General features: G+C 38.5%; 1 long non-coding RNA gene across 2 annotated transcripts in view; it reads right to left on the reverse strand.

Annotated features, from left to right (window-relative positions):
• The window catches only part of LOC132992412 (uncharacterized), a 50,215-nt gene that overhangs the window by 30,092 nt on the left and 3,839 nt on the right, over positions 1-16,284 (reverse strand). The window lies entirely within an intron of this gene.

Raw genomic sequence — 16,284 nt, forward strand, 5'->3', positions numbered from 1 at the left:
GCCTGTGTGACGTACAGATTCCACCTCAGTGAACACCAGTTGGCCAAACGTGTCTTTAGAAAAACAGTTTGATTTTATTCCATGTGTTTCTTATGAAGTGAAGTTTAAAACAGCACTTTACATGTTCAATGAAAGATAGGGAGGCAACAATCACAATTGCTGTGATGACCTGGAACATGACGATGTTTCTACAGGAGGCCAGGCCGTTACCTTCGACGCTCAAGTGGTTTAAGTTTTCATGCTGATCAGGGGCCAGTTTCTGAAAGAAGGTTCAACAAACTCTTAGTCTAACCCTGAGCTCTGTGTTGATTTACCCTCAGGTGGGAAACTCTGAGTTTTCGATTCCAGATCAGTTGATTTGTTAAATCAACTCTGAGTAGGTTCACTCTGTGTTCAGCACAACGATAACAAGCCAACATTAATGGAGCCCTGGTACTACGATTCACCATGGCAACGGGTGACAGAAAAAAGAGATCCTCGTACTTTAACCATCTCGACATATATCAGTATCTTCATGTGGCCATAATCTACAGCGAATATGAACAGGTTTTAAGAAGGAAAAAAAAGTAACACTGTTGCAGCGCCGCGGAAAAAGGAGAGAAAAGTGGTGTCAGAGAAAGACAGCTGATCGCGTCAGCGCATAGGTCTAATGAAGTCTATTAATTTAATATTTAATCAGAATTATAATATTGCAGGTCAAAACTGGTGAAATTGTATTAAACCTACAATGTATTTTCATTAAGATGCAATCCAGCAGAAGAAAAGTGACTTTAAAACAGCTCAAAAATAAATATAAGAACAAAATAGGCTCATATAATTTATATATATATATATATATATATATATATATTTATATATATATGTTAGCCCTAATTAAATTAACATCTCCAACGTTAATGTAGGCTCTAATTCCCTGAGGAGTAATGCAGCCCCTTCATCTCGAGGCTCGACTAAAAGACATGCCATGTTTGATGAACTAGTTAGTTTTATACGCTGTAGTATTGCCTACCTAACATATCCAGTGTTTCCCCTACCTGCCCCCCTTGGAGGTCAAGTAAAAAAAATTAAAAATAAATAAAAATTGTAGGGATATGATAGTGGATCGAGTCCGTAATCAGGGAATGAAGTCATTTAAGGATACCTTTCCGATAGAAAATGTTTAGTATTTCCCCAACGCTGTAAACCTAGGGGAAACACTGATATCATATTAAAACAACCTGGATTTTTATTTGGACAAAAGCTGAATCTTCACTAACATGCGAGTGATAAGGACTGAATGAGAGAATGAGGAAATTAAACAGCGTTTCTGGCTCTGAAAGAGGGAGGGGACCAAGAGAAACTCGGGGTTCACTGAAGAAAACCTGCTCCCGACCAGGTTAGGGTCACAGACTCAGTTACCATAGTAACTGACTCTCTGGAATGGGCTGGAGTTACCCCTCTTTCTCGAGTTTGAGTGACCTCCCCTTCTGAAACGGAATACCCAGAGTTTCCCTCATTTCAGGGTTAACTGACTCAGTGTTTGCACAAAACCTGCTCTCTGAAACAGGCCCCAGGCTTTCATTCAGTCTAGGGAGCATACATAAAAGTTATGGTGCAGTCATGTTTGGCTGGTTTTATCGAAGTGATTTCTATTCATTTTATGTATCACATTTTGGGCCGAAATGACATCACTTAGTGGACAAATGTTTCCAGGGCATGAGGGAGGTATTCTTTTGTGGATTGATTAAAGCAACAGGGGGAATTTGTTCGAGGACTGAATAAATAATTAAATCCACTGCCAAGAAGAGAAAGAAACATGCCTTGTGACTGTCATGTGATGGGAGTTGGTGCCGTCCCTTAAAATGACTTCAGTAACAGAAAGGGAGGAAAGCTGCTGAAGAATGTCAAAGGGGGTATGGAGATGTTCTCTATCCATTTGTTCAATCAAACCAGGTCTTTATTGGAAAAGGGTGAGCCGTTGAATCTCGGGTTTGTTCAGGATTGTTTGGACATAATGTAAAGCCAAGCTGCTGATGGTGAATTTACTAACCAGAAACAAAGGCATCAGTTGTGGTAAATCTAGTGACTCAAAGTGAAATCATTCGTTTTAAACCAAAATGGTAATACTAAACATTAGAAGAAAAAAATGTAATTGTTTGGAAAATGCTGCCTCTCCTGTAGGTAGGGTTCATTCCTAGCCTTGACCTTGAAAGGTAACAGCCCAACCAAGTAAAATAGAAAATATTGTCACACATTAAAAAGTAACAATAGTTTATTTTTTCAACTCCAATACATCTGTATCTATTATTAGTATTTTGTTTTGATGCATTATAGAAATGCAATTTTTATTTAAATGTGTTCAACTGGACTTACTAACCTGCAGCAAACATGGTCAGATACTTTAAATCTAAAAATGTGTATCCGTATAATGTCTTTCTGGATATTTGCTACATTATAACCCGATTCACAATGTCTGAACATTGTCACAATTTAAAACGATCAATGAGCAACAGCGAGGAAAGAAAGCGGAGCCGCCCTGCAGGGACCATAGATGTATATTAGCTTGATTGCTAACTCTGGCCAAACAGCTGTTGTGCATGGGCCAAACCCAGTCAAAATAAACCAATGAAATGAAATCATTTTGAAAAATCAGTTCTTTGAAAAGACAAAACAAAAGCCACAAAACTGAGATGTGATGGGATACTGTAAAGATTGAGGTCAAATAGGGATATTAAACAAGATGAACAAATGATGTATCTTGTTGTCGTACTAGATCAACGCAATGTGTCCTTTATCCTAAAGCCAGGGTTCACCAGGGTCTTCCAAGTGTTAAGTATCAGTCAATCAGGATGAAATGTTCTATACTGAATGTTCTGTCTTTTATCTTCATCCACATTCATTATTCAGAAATGTCTCTTTCCTTTTTACATTTTGGAAACGTCAGAAGAGCTTTGTCCAAAAATGTAAGATTTAAGCTGGCACCGTACCAGAATCACATTTTTCATCAGCATTGAAACATCCAATATCTAATAAGGAAAAAGAGGCTGAGGACATTTCACAAACAACCATGGGCACAAATAGATATTTCTTTTACTGTCCCAATGATGACAGTTCTGAAACAATAAATATCCATAATCCCTGGCATGTTCCACAGCCCTGCCTATCTCTAAACCTCCTGAATCATTTAGATATTTTTTTTTCACAGAAAGAAAAAAAAGTGAAAAGAGGAAGGCCCTTGCCATGAGCCTCTCTTGAACCTATTCATGTTGTTGACCAGCACTTAATTCCCTCTCTGCTACCCTCTATTCAATCTCTTCTGAACTGTTTTTCCTCAAACCACTTCGCTTGGTATATTGTATGATTTCTCTGTTTCCTTCTGTCCTTAGTTATCATATCTTGACCCCCTCCAGATGACTCCATCTTGTTTTCCTTTGTGACCCCAACATTCAAACCTGCCCTTTTATCCCCTTTGGACCTTCTACCCTTTTTCTCTAAGCTTGTCGATTTACTCCCACCTGCTCCATGGCTGTAAACCACCTGGTGAATTTTATGGACAAGCCTTTGGGCAGCTAGGAGGAGTTATTTTTAGTCCTGCCATCTTAGAAGACTTTTAGTATTTGATATTTTCTCTCTGACTATTTGCTGCAAATGTAATCCTTGTAGTCTCCACAGAAGCTCATCAGTATCCTGTCCTCCCATCTCATCACCACTCCTCTCATCTGTCTTCACTTCACACAAAGAGTAATGACAGCTGAGGCTCATCTTCCAGGCTAACTCTCTGTTCACTCTCTTCTCCTTTGACCCCTCTAACATGAGCTTACTGTCTCTGTGAGCTAATACTAGATGAAGTCCTAAAAATTCCCTTTGACTGTTTTTAATGTCTGCCCTCCCAAAAAACTCTTCCTTCTCCCCCTCCCGTATCGTCCCTGCTGATCTGATCTGAATTACATCCTGAATTATATTACTGACCCTTCCCTGACATCTGGCAGTGAACCATCTGTCTTTAAGTCAGTTACAGCCACTGCCCTGATCACAAAACACAGTCTAGACCTGACATCCATCAGAGACTGCAGTAAAGCATTCATTTGGCATTCCTTGGTCGTAGCTGCATATCCGAACACTGGACTATCTAATGCAGCCATTATCCCATGACATACATAAAATATTGTTCATTTTTAATCTGCTTTTTTTCTTCCGAAAAATTTAATTTCTAAAGACGAGGGACAAAATCGATGGCTTTTCAAAGGAAGGTATGAAAGCCTGTTCTTAAAAGGACATTTCAAGTCAAGTCAGTGTATTAAATCGAGTTGAGGAGAAAAACTAAAGAGTAAATTATTTTCTTGGAAGCCATTTGCTAAAATTGTAAGTTTAAAAAAGCAGACAAGAATAAAACCAATACGACATTTCTCAGAAAACGACAAGACTTACATTCTACAGCAAAGTCAGTGACTTATTCAGTTTGTATGCACATTTTGTATTCACCTAAATGCTGAAATAAGCAAGCTAACATGCTTAAATGAACATGCTAACATTATGATGCTATAAGAGTGACGTCATGTTTACTAAATGTATAATCTTAATATATAAACTTAACTGTGCTTAACAAAATGAACAGCTAAGGGTCATGCTAATTAGAGTTTTTCTGATACCAATAGCAGTGGCCAACCTTTTCTAAACCTCAAATATGGTATTAGGTGTTGGCATGTAGCTCGTCAATACACTTGTCCCATAACATAGTGAGTAGATCTTATTAAACAATGGTTTTCTGGTAAAGTATTGAGTGGGCGATAAAAAAGGTAGGTATAAGAATCAGTATAGATGTCTCTAATGCTAATGTTTGTACTGGCAACAAACCAGAAGACTAAACCAATAACAAAGATTGACAATGTGTTGCAGATGGATTCCAAACCAACAATTAAAACAATTCATTCTCTTGGGCATAAAATGTATCATTTTTTTGAAGGAATGATTAAAAAACACATTTCACTCAAGAACTACGATTTGAAGAAAAATCAAACGGTAACAAAGAAATGAAAGAGTAACATTGGAAAACCATGATTGCTGTATACTAGTTGAAATATTTGATTCTGGACCAAAATGGCAGACCAGTCATAAAGTCGAGAGGCCCGCAGATCAGTTGACTGACGCTGCCATCCCTAAAACAACGCCACTAGTGGTGGTGGGCGATATGACCTGAGATTTTAATCTTAGCATTCGTTTTGCTTTTTGTCGTTACAGTATTACATCGCAGTATTACAGGATTAAAAGGGGTCGCGTATATGAACACATTCACGCACTAAGACCCCCCCCTTCGCCCCCTCAAACAAGCCTGTTTGATGAGATACTGTACCAGAACTACTTTCTGTGCATGAGACCAGAAAAAATATGTTTTTCTAAGTCATTGTGTTAAGGTCTCAGTACATCGCAGCTTCTAACTGAATATGTGTGGCTTTGAATTTCATCTCGCTCCTTCAGAGGTGTGTTAGGCTGCAAACGGAAAAAAAAACGCCACCTTTCCTGATATGACTCCTTTATAATAAAAGTGTTTCAACAACATAATAATTGAGGTTTTCTATGTTAAGAATCTGTTGTAATAAAATATGCTTAATCATGTAATGAACTGAGCTTTAACCGAGCTACAATTAGCAGAGATTTTCAATCACACTGTGTGGAGTTTTAGTATTTACAGCCACTCTGGTGAATACAAGTCACAGCCACAGCCTGCTTCTTTCTTATCATCTGTACTTAATACAAACAATCATCAGTTGAAAGATGTAATAGAGATGGAAAACCATTACAGCAGATAGCCTATGTTACAACCAAAGACAGAAATTGACACGCTGCGGGCGAGCAAACCCACTTAATGAGACTGTTTGCTATAGAATAGAAGTTTACTTGATCGTTGCCACAGTCTAGTGTTGAGAATTAGCATGTGTGGTAAAAAACTGAATCTGATTCATCCAATGTAAACGTGATGTCCATGTTAAATAAAAATCTATCCATCCGTCTACCAACCCTTTTCAAAGTGCAATTCCACAACAGCACCGTAACCAAGCTCCACCACCATTACGCCTTAAGACATTCATACTGATTCTTAAACTGAGCAATATTGGTGTCCCAGCGCTGTTCTTCCCCGCTGGCGCCGCCAATCCTGTCTTCCCTGATCCCGTCTCCCCACTCTATTACAACCCCTGAAGACGGCACAGAGGAAAAATGTCATATTATATGATATATATGATATATGATATCATACATATCACGCCTCGAAAAGGCACGCAGGATAGGGTTAACGTAAAAAACAGAAACCTGCTCTGGTACAGGGAGGAGGAAAGCTGTTTGGTCAGTGAGAGTGTGAAACACTGGCTTTGCTCTGAGTGTCAGAGAGAAACATGCAAAAGGCAGGAGGACCCAATCTGAGCTGCTGTCCGTCACAAATCCCTACTCAACACTACTTTTATTTAACCTGCCACTGTAGCTGCTGGAGCTGGGAGAAAAATCGATTCAAAAATTGGATGATTAAAAAAAATGGATTCTTTCCACTGGGGTCGATAAACCTGACATCATATCTGTTTACAGATAAACAACCGACATGAACCAAGAGCTGCCAAAAGTGTAAAAGAGCGTACAATGCTTTCAGTTTATCAAAGAAGCTATAACTCCATCAGACTCTCTTACTGAATCAGCAAATACATGAAAAACAAATTGTCAATTTGTCTGCTCTTGTGATATCCTAACTGAGAGAAGATATCCAATGGAGAGTTGCTGTTATGTCTGTGTTCAGTTTTATATAACTATCTCACCTCTGTGAACAAGTAGTATAGCTAGCAAATTAGCTCATGTGCTGTTAAGAAAGGTGCTGATGTGGCTGCTCAAGGGAAAACCAGTGATGACGGTATGGCAATAATCCATGTCGTGGCAGAACGTAAAGTGCCGGAATTGACCAGTTTACTGCCCACCTCAAGCCAGCAGCATGGTTCAAAAGGATCTCCACCAATCTACAGAAAAGCATCATATCTGTTTAGGAGAAACACTTCAAATGAATGACAACATGGATTTAATATCAATTGTTGCTGTCACACAGCCATCAATGAATAAATCCCAGAAAACAGTGTATCTCAGAAATATGTGATGTGCTTAGACCATTTATTTATATCCACAGCTAGAACCTCGGTCTTATGATGTTCTCATACATACAGTAGCTCTTTTTCTCCTAAGGGCCTCTAAACAATGCTCCCATGGTTGAGTCAGCTCAAGATTTACCCTCTTTTTCAATATTAAAAAAAAGCAGAAAATGTCTGCCCTAACAAGGTAACCACATTTTGTGCGTTGCTATGAGAAGCAAATCTGACACTGCTGCATCCTAAATGTAATGAAAACATGAAAGTGATGGAAGCTTACAAGACCTTTCATGTTGCCTAAAGCCTTTATCAAGTAAATATAACAGTGCATGCAGGGCATCAGATAAGATACAAGGCAATATTCCTTTGATACAGCAAGGGATATACATGTGACTGATATTTATCTGAACCGCAGAGAATGGGTGTGATAGCACATGCATTGCTAGTATTTAGAGTGAATCATATAAATAGGGCAGTGGATTAGGGCTTTTTCTTACCCGTTCATCCAATTTAGGTCCCAAATCCATTAATCACAACAGAAAATCAGATTTCAGCTTTTTTCTATTGTAAAAAACACAATGTGTGCCATCTTATTTTAACAACACTTCCATTATTCGTAATGCAATGCAACTTAAATACATGAAACTGCTCAAATAAACCACAAGAAAAGAAAGAAACAAATGAAAAAAATCACCACAAACAAATCCACCAAAAGTAAAGATAGGCGATTTCATGAACTAATGTATCCAACCCTATTTAGCACATGTGGTCCTGCTAGCCCTCAACACAAGTCCCACATAATTGCCATTTGCAGACAAAGGCAAGAACATTACAGTCTGATGTACATGAATAAGAGACTTCAAGTCACACTGACCAGATCGAATATGGGCTTCCAACTGTACAACTTTTGCTTATTTAGGGCCAGGTCGTTTATTCAGGCCAATTTATGTTTTCAGTGGCAGCAGGTCAAGCAAGTTTACCAAGACGTTCCTCTCCCCAGCAGTACTGACCAGCTACTCCTGGCACATTCTGGGGTGTTCTCATGCCAGATGGGATATATCCCTACAGCAAGCTCTGGGTCTACATCTGGGTCTCTTCCCAGTTGGACGTACGTACCTTGAATACCTCCAAAGACAGGCATCCAGGAGACATCCTAATTCCACCATATTAACATTAGCATCAGTTTTCGTTAATGTTATCTTTTTAATACTTTAACACTACAGTTTTGGATAGATCTTCAACTGTAAAGGCATGTACTGAGTGATAGCATGTTGTGGTTCGTTTCTTTAGTTTTGTTAATTAGCTGCCAATCAGAACAGGCTTCAGAACAGCTTGCCTTGTGTTTGGCAGATAGTTTGGGATGTGAAATGCTTTTCTGTTTGGTAGCAAATAAAAAAGCACACAAGGTCCATGGGGGAAACTGTGTCTTCTCAGCTTCACCATGCCTTTGCTTTTAGTCCAGTCTATATTTTTTGTTCAGCAAACGCTGCGAAACGTCTTATTTTGGCTCAGTAATTTTATGAACAGCTTGTTATTTATTGAAGTGAATTACTTATCCTGCTCTTAGAACACATTTCCTAAATGCTCGCCTTCTCTAATTGCCATAATTTGTGCCTGGTCTGGAGAAAAATCACACTTTTTAGGTGCTTGGATGTTGGCGCAATAGTTGTAGGCATTTTCAGGGTGAGTAAAAATAAACGGACTCCACCTGTCATTTGCAGTACTGCCTACTACACTCAAACACACACTGTCTTGCCCTTACTGGCAGACTGTTCTGGTTCCTCATCTGTGAGCTAACTAGTGTTCAATTTTTCCATGAGCGAGAGATTTCTTCTTTCCACCACACTAATGACCGACTTATGTCCATAAGATCTAATCACGGCCTTTCCTTGTAAAAACCCAAAGCAATTCAGGGAGGGGTTAATGGTGTGAAGCAACACTTTCTAGTAAGAATGATGGCGATCTCTTTTGCCTGCTAGAAGGCCTATTTTAAAAAACAATGCGTAGAACAAGAAAAACTGAAAATGCCGTGCACCAAAAGAATATCTGATTTATAGAACCATGCGTAAGCACACCTTTTGTAGAATTCCAGAATTCCTTTTGTAGATCATGATCCACCTGTAAATGTGCGCACATGGATCAGCCTTATATTCCGCACTCTTCACGACTACATTCAACCTTAAAAGGTCAATGCAAAGCAGCTCATGAATGAGAATAGATATAAATGAACTGGCAGATGAACGATTATGAGGATATGCAATGATTGTCTGAGAGCTGTAAGGACATCATACCTACTCTTTGCACGTTTAAAAATACATGCAGGTATACAAACAATATTTAAATCTATTCATAACACTACTGGTGCTATGGTCCCCAGTTCTTTCATGCTTTTTGATGTTACTTTAGATTTCCACACCAAATGATTAAGTTCATTAATCTGGGCTCCAGATTAATGAAGGTGAATCAATGCTGATAATATATATCAGAGTTTTTAGTTCAGTGCCTTGCTCAAGGACACCTCTGCAATGCTCTTGAAGTGGACTGGCACCTCTCCAGCTACCAGGCCAATTTCCGGACTTGGTCCATGCCGGGAATTGAACCGGCGATCCTCAGGTTGTTTATTTATGATCGAGCCCCATGGCTGAGGGACTTCTGACTACTGATCTACCTTAACTACTACATTTTGTCCACGTGTTTCATTTTGTGTTCAAATTTGGAAATCAACAAGTGAAAAAAAGGATCCCTCAAACTAGCTGCCGTATTTGAAGGACTCAGCTGGTGTATCATTATTTTTATAAATAATATAACTATATAATATAAGCTTACAAATACGCAGTCTCAATGATATACTAAAAGTCATTTATTCAACAGCTGAGCACTATATTTAGATATGGTACTCACTTGGGGCGTAAATAAAACATCAGATGGGGACTATTGTCATCTGCAGATGAATGCATGTCTGTATAGATATTCAGCAGAGATACAAGGCACCGTGCAGCTGGATCAACTCTTTCCTTTGAATTGACTTTTCATGGGCTTTGTTGACAAGAAGACAAATATAGAACATCACTTTATTTAGACTTATTTATAAAGACAGAGGATGAAGTACGAGTTCTTGTTTCTCTCCCAAAGTATTTCCAAAATTGTATTGACTGGATTATGAGAGTTGTGGTAAAATACTCCTGCTTTAACTCACCTGCAGTAATGATTGAATCTATTCTTCATTCTTCCCTCTAGACACAGTGACAAGAGTAAAATTCCTCTGGCCTTATCAATACAATACTGTACAAGGACTTGTGTTATAAATATAGTGTTAGTCACTATAAATGACTAACCCTTATATGTCAAATCCTAATTTCTGTCCTTATCAAGGACACAGCTGCTTCAATTTCCCAATTTATTTCCGATCTCTCTCCATTTCCATGGTGACCCTCCATTTGGAAACCCCACTTAAAGACATTATTCATTTCCAGCCTCAGTAAGCTCGTTTGTTCTCATATGTTCCATTACTTCACAAAGATCACAAAGATACCATTTCAGGGAAGCAATCCACCTTTAATTAATAGGCTTACTGGCTTCCAAATTCTGGGCAATCTGCCCTCCTGCCATACTTCATTACCCCGTCTAAAAGTAATTTTTATCACCAACATGATCTACCCTTACTTTTTCCCCAATTTAAGTCTTGATTTATCCTCTTCTCATAATAAAAAAATACATTTATTATGCACTCCCACACTACAATGTATAAACTTTCTTTCCACCCATCTTTCTGCTTTTGAGATATTTACAGGAGTACGTGGCAGGCTAAAAAAAAATGTGTTGCTTTTTCAGACAACATTCAATCTGAAAATAGAGAGTGTGATTTAAGTTTGCCTAACAAGTAAAAAAAATTTCTCACATATCAAAGCTTTTGATATAATAAATTGACATGTATAGTTGCATTACGATTAAAATAAAACCCCAATTCAACTAACACTGGTTAAAGTAAAATCTAAAACAGAAGTAATGAAATGGGCTTGTCAGTTTCTTTCAACTGTCTGGTTTTTTTTTCTACATTTAAAAAAAATAATGTGCAACCTGCCTCTGTTGTGTTTTAGAAGTTCTAAGCAGCAAATGCAGACACCGGGATATAATCAAACATTTTTTAATTTCATAACTCTAGTGGTAGCTTACTGACAAGCAATAAATGTACCTACAATTTAGAGGTACACTACTTGTGTTTGTTACTACGGTAGATAAGTGCAAAGACTCAGTAATGGCTGTAACGAATTACAGAAAGAAAAACGTGCAGCATATTCAGAGACAATCCAACTTCAAAAGCAGAAGCTAATACAAATAATACAAATAAATTAGCTGCTTAGTAAAGCCGTTTACACCGATGAATACTTGATAAATAGGGTACTTGTGAATTCCTAGAGAGTGGGATAAATCGAGGGGAACAGGATTTACTAGGGGTGACAAATTGGCTGATGGCATGATGGCTGCTGCTCTGCATACTGACTGTACTGAGACACTTTACACCTGAACGAGAAGTATTGTGATGTTCTCCGCACACCCCTAAGATTTCCAGCTACTTTGTTCATGTAGTTTTGTGTTTCACTATTATGTCTTTATACTTGCCTCAACATTATATTGATAAATGACTAATGAAAATCATATTAATTAGCTAATATTCAAGCAGCAAAAAGGGGTTTATATATAGGTTATTAATGCAGAGGTCAGAAACCACCAGTACAGTCCCGTCAGCTTAAGAGTCTGGGTGTCATCCTCGACAGCACACTATCATTCCAAGCTCACATCAATAATGTCAACCGGTCTGCTTATTTCCATCTACGCAACATTAATCGTCTCCGCCCGTCCCTCACTCCACACAGTACCGCCATGCTCGTCAACACCCTGGTTACATCCCGCATTGACTACTGCATATCCCTCCTCTTTAGTCTATCCACAAACTCCAACTGGTCCAGAACTCTGCTGATCGCATCATTCACATCTAGAACCCCCTCTGTTAATCACACCACTCCTGTCCTTCATTGGCTCCCGGTTAAATAATCGCATCAGCTTCAAAATTCTGCTCCTCACCTTTAAGGCTATCCATAACCTCGCTCCGCTGTACCCCTCTGAACTCCTGCACATCAACACACCAACTCGCACTCTCAGGTCTTCTTCTTCTTCCATTCAACTCCCTGCAGCACCATCACGCCTGTCCACCATGGTGGATTATTATTACACTTGGGTTCATAAACCACATATGCCTCAGGCCCAGAAGTACAAAAAGACCACTACCTTGGTTTTAAAGATAGTTATAGACACTTTGACAATAATGTTTAAATTAGGGGTTATTTCATATTATTGGGTTCAATCAACTAACTAGAAAAAAGAAAATTTCCTGGTTTAAAAAAAAGACTAAAATTTGCTTAAGATTGCTGACACACTAAATAAGGCAGACTTTCCAGGAGTTATCACTTACCTTCTGAGAGTTATGACTAGGGATTTAATGATCTCCAGTCTCGTGATGAATAGTTTACTCATAAAGTTCCTTGCAGCAACTTTATAAAATACTGCTATATTAAAATGTGCCATGTGGGCTCATTTTGAAACTGCAGGGAGGAATAGAGCTCAACAATGGCCGACCACTTGTTTCAGAGGCTCTAGTTCAGGAAATACATCTCTCCATTGAAAAACTCCATTAACATTTCAGAACATCCTTACATGTACAGTGTATTGATACTTTTTAATCCTTGAACTAAGCCAACCAGCTTCCCGAACACTCATGACTCAGCAGAAAAAACTGTGCGCATATTTTTTTCGAGAGGAAGGAGCTACGAATCCGACAACCAGACCTAACAAAAAGTAGTTTAGCCAACTTCTCTCTGAACGTACACTGACCTTTTTTCTACATACCGGTCTGTCTTTATTTTAGTGTTTAATATTGTTTATAATAATGTTGTAATATTTTGTAGTTTGTGTTTATAAAATGTAAAAAAAACATTTCCATGGTAACTGAGGGCTCCACCAATCAAAGACATCACTGTGACACTCTAGGATTGTGGGTAGTGTAGTCCTTTTCCCCCCAGATCGTGAAGAAACCATGTTTTTCTTAAAAGAGGGTTGACATCATAGGATATCACCAATAAACAAATCCCCTGTGGAGAAAATGAATAGGATTTTTACTTCCAGAACCAAACTGTTGAGCTCCATTTGCCAAGGACAATAAACCCTCTGAATACCTCATAGTGGTGTCAAACGTACACAAAACTCCTAAAAACGTCCCTAAATTCTCGTGGTGAGCTACGCGTGAACGCAAATGGCTGAATTTTTTTCTGCCAGCCCCCTAATAACTTCTCAGCTTCAACTTGCCTGATAGTACTTTGCATCACATCTTTAGAAACTGTTAGCTTAGAATGAGCATGCAACTAATTGCAGGAAGAAGCAAAAATGTTTCAGCCTGTACTTGAGTCAATCATTAATGGATCTACCCTAACACCGTGTCCTAACAGCACGCGAGCGTAATATGTTGCGTTCTGGACGCTCGCTGTCCACACTGCATGCGTTAAATATTGAATTCTATGCTCTGTAAATGTCAGTATCCCCCCCTTGCAAAGAGAATAACATCCAGTGCTTTTGTACTGAAGGTGGACAAACGGATGTGTGGTGCTTTGTATTAATGAGCAGCTGACTCAAATCACAACACAGAGGCTCGTCAGTAAACAGCTCGCGGTGAGCCGCAAAAAAAGTTTATTTTCCGGTGTTGACACTTTAGTCAAAGCTCAACATTTCAGTCACGGATGTGGATATTATCAATGCACCGTTATCTCCCCTCCCCCCTAAGATGAGCTACCAAGCTCTGTAGCGTGAGAAAAGCGAGTGTCAGTGCCTTGTAGAGCCCCCTTCTTCCTCGTTCCATGTCCTTTGACGCGAGCGACAGAGAGGAAAATAGAAATAGAAACAGCATCGCGCTGCGTCGTTTGAAGTTAGGACACTCCAATAGGATACAATAGAATTAGGCTGATTTTGACGCTGACGCTTGCTCGCATCGCGTGCTGTTAGGACACAGTGTAAGGTTCTTACAAGACAGCAGGTAGTGATAGGAAACAAGAAGATTTCCTTCGACTAAGCATTCACTATGACTAGGGCTGAGAATCTTTGGGCGTCTCACGATTCGATTCAATTTTGATTCTTGGTGTCACAATTCAATTCAGAATCGATTTTCAATTCAAAACGATTCTGGATTCACGGATCCATGGATTCAAAGTCTATTTATGAATTAGTACATACTTCTGGATCTACACCAGTCATCTGTGAGACTGGCTGAATTTCTTGTTGCTCTATTTGGCAGTCTACTGAGTTAAAGAGCTAAACTTAGCACTAAGCAGGGAGGGACTGATCAGCCCAAAATAAATTATTTAGATTTATTTAGATTTTTAAATAAAAAAAAAAGATTTTTGGAAGTTATGAATCGATTTAAAATCTTAAAAGAGAAGAGTCTCGATTTTTACATAAATCGATTTTTTTCCCCCACCTCTACTAAGGACGCCATGTTTCACAACCCCTTCAATAAAGACATACGTATTGTTGCTGTAACACCAGAAATATATTGGCTGCGGTTTTGCACTTTTCATCTCAATAAAAACTGATTTGTTTCTGAGCAACACAACCTATATGCAAAACAAAGTGCTTCTAAGTAAAAGTTGACTAACTGGACACTTTGGGAACTAATGAGCAGACAAACAGCTGGACAGTAGGAACCTTTTTAGCCAAATCATATTAAGGCTAAAGACAACCTCTCTGTAAGAAGTACAACAGGGTCCCTCTCAATGTGCTGTTTGGAATGAAAATAAAAATCGTAAATACACATGATGTCATTCTTTTAAACGCAAAAACATGTTTTTAGAGGATTGTTTTCGTTGTTTTGTTACCATGGTTAGCAAACACACTGAATATATCACACTCATGAGCACATTCAACCATTTCAAGTAAGATATTGTGATATACACTTGAGTTGAGATACCACCCAACTGTATATCAGCTGAAACATAACCTCTAGGCAACAAGTCAAACTCACATAAAGCTGAACAGTTTGTGGGATCAGGAAATATTTTGAAATATAGTCTCATGTCATGAATACTTTTGGAAATCTGATCGTTTTAAAGACAAAGCTCTTTGAGTTTCTTCTTCCCTACACAGTGATGCAACATTTGTGCAGTGTTGTACCACTCTGCCCCCTTGTGGCAAATAAATCACAAACTGTTAATTGTATACTTTCATAAACTGAGACAGAAAACAAAATGTTTTGTTTTTTTTACTTCTGGCCCAACATCAGAACATTTTGGTAAGGGTTTTTTCTAAAACTGTGATGTAAGTTTCCATGATTTCTCCTGGGATTTGTCATTAAAACACACTAACACTAGTACACTACAGTTGTCACTAACCTTAAAGATTTGATATTGAATCTCTTAGTTAATCACAAAATTACAATATGAGTATCACGCAGTGTCGATCCACTTTGTCCCACTATGTGCAAGGTAGTGATCCCAGACGGGAATATGTTGAGATGAGGGAGAGTAAGTTGAATTTAATTGAAATAACATGTCATGTTCAGTGTTATTCTTATGCATGTTTCTGATTAGTCTCTTGTTGTGCAAATGAAACCGTTAAACTGCTGAGGAGCTATTTGTCAACCAAAAAAACAAGGCTCTCATTGTTTTAAAGTAACTCACTGCACGAGAGGTTTCTTCATATTTTGGATTTGACTGATGTTGGTTTCATTCCTTCTTTAAACTAAAAACAAATCAAACTAATTTACACCTCATGTTTGGGAAAAGACATCGCTACCCATATTTTGATAGCCTTTCTAATATGGCAGCAATTTGTTTCCAGTATCAGTCGACTCCCAGTAGAAAAGCAGAGGTAGAACCAATAACGTGAACAAACAAGCACAACTCCATACTGTTAAAAGTTGTGGCTCAAGCGATGTGGAAAAATCTTCCTACACAAATACAGTCTGCATTTTAGAGTGAAACTTGCAGCTTAAGATTAATTCATTTCAACAGGCCTATGACTCTTTACTGTTGTTCTGTACCGCTCTGTAATTCAAAGACTACTGCTTAAGTTTATTGCTTTTAACATTTAGTGAGGTACCTTCTTACCTTGCTCTGTTAAAGATAAAGATAAGATGTTATAGGCA

This window comes from Labrus mixtus, chromosome 17 (genome assembly GCF_963584025.1).
Source record: "Labrus mixtus chromosome 17, fLabMix1.1, whole genome shotgun sequence".
NCBI lineage: Eukaryota > Metazoa > Chordata > Actinopteri > Labriformes > Labridae > Labrus > Labrus mixtus.